Raw genomic sequence first — 7,939 nt, 5'->3', positions numbered from 1 at the left:
AACTGCAGCCATTCTAAGCAAGAAGATCCCAAGCTTCTCCGACGACAACGGCCAAGTTCATATCAGGGGAGCCAGCATGACAAGCTCCTCCAGGAGCTCCAAACAACACTTGGAGAACCCACACTTCTGCTTCCTCTCCAGGTCTCCTTTTTACGCTGGCAGCTTCCCTCAGGTGGGCCATCCAGGCCCAGCCCTATGCCGATCCAGTTCAGGTGGACTTTAACCACTAGTTGCACCAGTTACAAATCCACTACGATGGATATATTTTTATTAATTAAATTTATTGGTACGTTTCAAACATACATAATGATCACTTTCTTTTTTTTCCTCTTCGAGAGATTCAATACAATGATCACTTTCATCTTTGGGCTTTGTACCTGTACATGACTTATCTCGATTCCTCTTTTTTCCCATCCCATCATCCTCTCTTCAACCCCTCCATCCCCTTCTTATTACAAAAGCTTTGTTCCCATGTTTCCTCTTTTCTCATTTTTTCTTTACACTTTCTTCCTTTCCCCCTTCCTCCTCCCTAGCTCCCTTTCCCAACTGAGAACTTTCTTCCTATTTCATACATCTGTTATATATTCTAGTCCCTATTTATACTTTTGGTTTCTCACACTAGAGAAACAATTCAATATTTATACATGTGTGTTCAATTTACTTACTTGAGTATGGTTTAAGGTTCATTCATTCAGCAATAAATGTCATAAATTTACCCTTATTTATGGCTGAGTAGTACTCCACTGTATAAAAAAACACATCTTCATCCATTCATCAGTTCATGTACATTTGGGATGTTTCCAAGGTTTATCAATTACAAACTGTGCTGCTATAAATGTGCATACATCACTGCAGTTTTCAATTGTTTCAGGAAGATACCAAGAAAGGAAATAGCTGGGTTAAGTGGAACCTCTAGTTTTAGTTTTTTGAGGAATCCCTACTGATTCCCACATGGGTTGCAACAGTCTACATTCCCATTAACAATGTAGAAGGGTTCTTTTTTCCCCACAGCCTCGCCAGCATTTGTTATTGGTGATTTCTTGATAGTAGCCATTCTTTCTGGTAAAAGATGGAATCTCAGCATTGTTTTAATTTGTGTCTCTTGAATTACCAGTAATGTTGAATGTTTTTTCTTATGTTTATTTGCCATTTTTACTTCTTCATCTGAGAAATGTCTATTCATTTCAGATGCCCATTTTTGTAGGGTCTTTAAATTAGGGGGACCTGATTTTTTTAGTTCTTTATATATTCTAGATATTAGTCCTATGTCTGAGAAACAGCTGGCAAAAGTGTTTACCACTCTGTAGGTTGTCTCTTTATTCTGTTGATGATTTCTTTTGCTGTGCAAAATCTTTTTAATAAGATGATATACCAATTGTTCTTTGTCATAGTTTCCTGTGATCTGTTTTTTTAATAGAGACTTTGCCTCACCTAGGTCTCCAAGAGTTCTATCCTATCCTATTCTCCAGAAGATTTAGTATTTCTGTTTTAATAGTTAGATATTTTATTCATTTTGATTTTATTTAGTGCACAGTGAGATCAAATTTTATCTTCAGCCTGTGGAAAGCCAGTTTCTCTAGCACAATGTACTAAAGAGGCTATCTTTCTTCTAGTGAGAGTGTTTGATCCCTTTACAGAAGATAAAGTAGTTGAGTGTGTTTGGAGTTATCTCTGCATCATCTAATATATTTCACTGAACCTCAGGTCTTTGTGTGTGTATTTGTTTTTGTTTTGTTTTGCTTTTGGCTTTGGCCAGTTAGATATTTTATTCATTTTGGCTATTTTTATCATGCTATTTTTATCACAGTAGCTTTGTATTATGCTTTAAAGACAGGGATTGTGATGCCTCCTGACATGCCTTTGTTGTTCAGAATTGTCTTTGCTATTCTACATATGTTCTGGTTACAAATAAATATTAGGATAGTTTTTTCTAGTTCTGTGAGGTATGCTTTTGATATTTTCTTCAGGACTGCATTAAATCTGTGTAACAATTTTGGGAGTATGGCTATTTTCACTATTTTGGTTCTTCCTACCCAAGAACAAGGGATATTTTTCCATTTTATGTTATTCTTTTTGATCTCCTTTTTTAGGGTACCGTAGTTTTCAATGTAAAGACCTTTTGCTTCCTTCATTAGATTGATTCCTAAGTATTTCATTTTTGTTTGTTTTGTTGTTTTTTGATGCTATTATGAAAGGCATGGTTTCTCTAATTTCTCTCTTAATGAGTTTGTTATTTGTGTACAAGAATGCTATTGAGCTGCCCTCTTGATAGGCTCTGCTGGGAGCAGAACCAGTGATTACCCAAGACCCAGCCATGTTGGGACTTAGGCAGCTGCATAAGAAGGCAATTTGCCTGCCCTCTTGGTAAGCACCCTGGCGCTGCCCAGGAGGACAACCAGTCAGCTGTTCCCGTGAGCCTACTGGTGTGCGGGCTGTGAATCAAACTCCCCCCCCCCTTCAGTAACGGGACAGAGTTCTGAGCATCTCCTGGGAGGATGACCATATGCAATATAGCAAATATGGGGATTTCCTTCTATGTTCTGTTTGAAGGCAAAGGTTATTTTCAATGTTATGTTTTGTAATGATTATTTTTCTCTATTCAATATTCTCCTTCAATTGGTTTTACAATGATCTGTTATTGGTTTGATTTTGCTCTACCGACTTGACAACTATTGTGAAGATAACAAGATAAACTATAGTACCTATTACTACTATCCCAGTATCCTGCTTTGAAGTTCTGTACCAGTTCTGTACCAGTACCAGTACCTATGTCCCTACATTGTCTTGATTGGCTTTGGTCTCTTGTATTTTTACTACATTCAAAATAAAATTTGTAAAAAAGAATGCTATTGATTTTAGAGTGTTGACTTTGTATCCACCTACACTACTGAATCTGCTTATTAAATCTAAAAGTCTTTCTGTGATATTTTGTAAAGAGTATTATATCATCCTCAAATAATGATAATTTAACTTCTACCTTTCCTATTTCTTTCTCTTGTTTAATTGCTCTAGCAGTGTCCAGAACTATATTGAATAAGAGTGGTGATAGTGGACATCCTTGTCTTTTTCCTAATTTTAGTGTGTAAAAGTTTTGTAACATTTAGTATGATTTTGGCTGTTGGTTTGTCATAGATGGCTCTTATCAGATTGAGATAAAGACTATCTATTCCAGTTTTTTGTATGGTTTTTTAAATGAATGGGTATTGGAATTTATCAAATGTTCTTTTGCATTCATTGAGAGGATCATGTGATCATGTCTTTGCTCTCTTCATACAGTGTATTACATTATTGATTTTCATACGTTGAACTATCCCTGCATCCCTGGAATGAATCCTGCTTGGTCATTGTGTATAATATACTTGATGATTTGCTGCATTCTGTTTGCCAGTATCTCCTGGATATCTGCTTGAATCTGCTTTATGGATTCCCAATTCTTTTGTATGCTGAACTTCTACAATTTTCTTAAGCTCTTCTATTTTTTTGTCTGTGTCTGCTCTGACATTGCTAAATGTGGTGTGTATTTTGGTCATCTCTGTAGTTATCTGAGAGATTATTTCTGATTTCATTTTTTCCAGAGCCTCATTCAGTTGCTTTGTTGTTGCCACTTCCGAGAAGCCTGGTGGGGGCTTCTGGATTGTCCACCTCATTGCCCACTGGATTTGCCTTTGGTGAACTAGATGTCTGGAGTTACATTTTTCTTAAGTGTCTTCTCATTTTATTTTCTCTCTTTCATTAGTTTAATTTCTAATGTGATGCTTGTAAGTTGCCTATGCTAGGTTGCCTTATTGGTAGTACCTATGACCCTTAAGTGATGATTACATCTCTGAGGTATCTTCCAGGTGTAACTGGTTTTTGGGTCTGTTGAAAGGTCTTCCCTCTTCTGTTTGTTGGAGATGGGAAGTTGTTGCTTGTTTGGCCCAGTTCCTGGTTCTCTGGCACTGTGCGACCATATTTTCTGCAATCCTTAGTTAATTTCAGTCATGCAATACCAGGATCAATAGCTGTTTAGAACAATTATGTCAATTTTGGCTATCGTGGTATCAGTAACATCGAACACAGCCTAGAAAACAACAAACTGAGCTAACCTTTAATTTGCAACTTTTAACCATATGAACTAGATTTCTGATTATACAACAAAATGTAAAACAAACCAGATAATTATGAACAATATAGGGCTGGGATATAGCTCAGCTGCTTGTGTGCCTGCCTCACAAGTGCAAGGCTCTGAGTTCAATTCTGGTACTCCTCCCCCAAAAAAGGCACTGTTACCAGAGCCTATAATATATGTAATATATATAAGTCTGTAATGTAAGTTTGTAAATTTTGCCCTTGAGGATTAAGAAGAAAATCAAGGAGTGGAATAAAAGAAAGAGATTAGAAGTAAGGTTGCAAGACAAAGGGGATCACATCAACTTTGGGAAACTGGAGCAGAAGACGGAAAGAAAAGAGAGATGGAAGAGATAAAAGGAAGAACAGAGCCACATCCACAAAGAGGTTAGGAATCGTCTTCACACTCATATAAAGACGAGTGAATGAGTGAATGAAGGAGACAGACAAGAAAAAAGTAAAAGAAAAACCAGCAGTCCACTTCCAGGATTCTCCCTGGGCTCACTAGTAGACACCTGTGGAGGGAGTCCTGATTCATGCCGATTATCCTAGCAAGTCAGCAGCAGCTTTCTGGCAGGGAAGTGGATAATCTCCCGAGACCTGACTCACTGAGCTCGCTCACCGTAGTCCAAGCAGTCCTAGGAGCTGCTAGAGGAAACGGGCAGCAGTTCCGGTTCTGGACTTATCAGCCTGGCTGCAAAATGGCTCCTGGCTAATCACTGTCTCCCATAGGAGGACTGAGTCCTCTGTACTCAAGGCCAACCCATGCAGCCCTCCAGGTGCACTGCTCCGCTCCCCTCCACATCTCTCTGAGAATACAGGGTCACAGCCATCACCGTCACTGTGACCTTGCATCCCTAGATTTGAACAGCTCGCCTCACACAGTGAGTCCCATTTCAGGGTGAAGGTGCTGCCCCGGATACTGCCTCCTCCTTTCCTGAAGCTTTTCTTTTTTACTCTCTCTGTGGGCCCCAATTTGCACTTCAGATTCTTCCTGGGTCCAGGGGACCCACTTCCTTCCTCTTGTCTTCCCCATGATGCTACCTATATTCTAGCTCCTGGACAGTGGCTCTCAGAGAGGCTCTTTTCTCTAATGCTTGTTTGCCAGCACTTTATTGAGAATTTTTGTGACTATGTTCATTAGGGAGATTGACTTATAGTTCTCTTTATTGATTGGATCCTTTTTTAGTTTTGGTATCATAGTATTCTTGCTTCTAGGAATGACAGTATTACTTCACTTTCAATTTCATTAAAGTTTGAGGAGCAATTCTTGTAGAATTCAATAGTGAATCCATTAGGACCCGGGCTTCTTTTTGTTGGAAAGTTTTAATTACATTTTAAATTTCATTGACAGATATTGGTTTATTTAGAGTTTTTATAGCTTCTTGATTCAATTTTGGTATTTCACGTGTACGTGTATCTAGGAACCTGTCCATTTCTTCTGCATTTTCCATTATTTAGTATACAGGTTCCAGTGCCAGGGATTTAGCTCAGGGGTGTGAGCACCTGCCTGGCAAGTGCAAGGTCATGAGTTTGATCCCCAGGACAAAAAAAAAAGCAGTATTTTATTTCCTTTTTTTTTAAAGTTAGCTAAGGGTTTATCAGTTTTATTTTCTTTCTTTTTTAATTTTTATTTTTATTTTAAAGGTGGTAAAATTAAATACAACAAAACAGAACAAAATAGGACATAAGAAAGCAATGTAAGAGATATAAATTTCAAAGCTAGACGACCTGAGATCTTCCCTATCTATCATATTGTCTTTTGCTTTTTTCCAAATAGTTGTCTATGTCTTCACATACAGAGAATTCATACAAAACAACATAGTATAAAACAGAATGAGGAAGGCATTTTAGGTCTTCAAAACCAGATAATAGGGAAGTCATTAATGGCTATCATAGAGTCTCTTGTTCTCTTCAAAATAGCTGTCCATACTTTCATGTATATTGAAGTTCAACAAAACAAAACAGGCAGGGGTGAGGGGTTGCTTGGTTTCCTGGTGCTCCAGGTCCCAGGATAATGTGACTCCCATCCTGGGCCACTGCAGCCTGCCACGCTCACAGCTGTTCACACCAGGGGAGGAGGGTGTTGCTTCAAGCTGTTTCTTTCTAATTAATTGACCATTTCTCTGCCCAAGTTCTGAAATGGCCAAGAGACCATAGAAAGACATCTCTTTAGGTTCCTGCTTGAAACCAACAGCATCAGGAAGCTGCCAGCCTTGATTCAGGGCCAGGTATTTCATCTTTCAAAGAACCAGCTCTTAAAGGCTGGGGATTTAGCTCAGCAGTGTAAGTCCTTGCCTGGCAAGCACAAGGTCATGAGTTCAATCCCTGGTACAGAAAAAAAGAACCAACTCTTCAATTCATTGATTCTTCATATTATTTTCTTAGTCTCTATTCCATTAATTTTTGCTCTGATCTGCATAATTTCCTCCCTTGTTTGAGCTTTGGGCTTGATTTGTTCTTGTTTTTCCAGAACATTGAGGTTCAATATTAGGTTGCTTATTGTTTTTCCAGAACATTGAGGTTCAATATTAGGTTGCTTATTTGAGCTCATGCTGATTTCCTGCTGTCATAATTCATTGCTATACATTTCCCTCGTAGGACTGCTTTCATTGCATTCCATAAGTTCCAGCATGTTGTACTGACATTATCGTGTAATTTCTTCTTCAACTCCAAATCTGAACATTGTTTCTTCAGGAGGTTGTTATTTAATTTGCATGTGTTTGTGGAGTTTCTGTGGTTTCTTTTGCCATTGTTTTCCAATTTCATTGCACTATGACCTGATAATATTCACAGGATAACTTCAATTCTTATTTTTTTTTTATCTTTTTTCATTTTTATCGGTACCAGGGATTGAACTCACAACTGCCTGCTTGCAAGGCAGGTGTTTATGCTGCTGAGCTAAATCCCCAGCCCTGATAACTTCAATTCTTTTCTATTTACTTAAGCATGTTCTATAAGCCAGTATGTGGTATATTTTGGAGTCTGTCCTATGTGCAAGTACTAAGTCCATTTGTTCACAGGGTTAGTTCAGTTCTGATATTTCTTTGTTAATTTTTTGTGTAGTTGATCCATTTGTGACAATCAGGTGTTAAGTTTCTCCATGATAATTGTATTAGTGCTTATTTGATCTTTCATATCCATTAATTTTTTTATATAGTTGGGGTGGTCTGGTATTTGGTGCATATATATTTATGATTGTTTTCTCTTCCTCTTGTAGTTCTCCCTTAATACATATGTGGTGACCTTGTTTGTCTCTTTTGATCAGCCTTGATTTAAAGTTTACTTTGCCCACAACTAAAATAGCTATCCCTACTTTTTTTCTGGGTTCCTATCACATGAAGTACTGTTTTCCATCCTTTGATTTTCCATCCTTTGACTTTAATTTTGAGTTAAATATTTATCTTGTATACAGCATATTGTTGGATTTGTTTCTTGATCCATCTTACCAGTCTTTTCTTTTAATTAGTGAATTGAGATAATAACACTGATGGTTATAACTGACTAATATTAACTTGTTCCTGTTGTTGTTCCCCCTCCACCTCACTTAATTGCTTGCTTTGGCTGGTGGATTCCTTCTGTTGGGGTTCATGGAGTTGTAATCCTTGTTATCTCTTTCTAGAATTTCCTTCAAAATATTTCAGAGTGTAGTTAGGTGGTCATGAATTTCCTCAGGTGTTCATTGTCATCTAAGTACTTCATTTCTTTATCATTTTGAAAGGAGGTTTGTGGGATACATCAATCTGGGTTGGAGGTTGTTTTCTTTTAGGGGCTTGAAATACCTCACTCCAAGCTTTCCTTCACTCAAAGGTGTTGTTGAGAAGTCTGCTGT

General features: G+C 37.9%; 1 non-coding gene across 1 annotated transcript; it reads right to left on the bottom strand.

The window, feature by feature from the left end:
- Positions 1 to 6,201: 6,201 nt before the first annotated feature.
- On the bottom strand, positions 6,202 to 6,338 carry LOC111753721 (small nucleolar RNA SNORA2/SNORA34 family). The gene has a single exon (XR_002788515.1). It is a non-coding gene; the product is annotated as a small nucleolar RNA SNORA2/SNORA34 family (small nucleolar RNA).
- Positions 6,339 to 7,939: the final 1,601 nt, after the last annotated feature.

Source organism: Cavia porcellus, unplaced genomic scaffold (assembly GCF_034190915.1).
Source record: "Cavia porcellus strain 051 isolate PalLab524CR breed Dunkin Hartley unplaced genomic scaffold, mCavPor4.1 scaffold_21, whole genome shotgun sequence".
NCBI classification, from domain to species: domain Eukaryota; kingdom Metazoa; phylum Chordata; class Mammalia; order Rodentia; family Caviidae; genus Cavia; species Cavia porcellus.
Note: the sequence above shows the minus strand (reverse complement) of the source record. Positions and strands in the feature narration are given on the sequence as shown.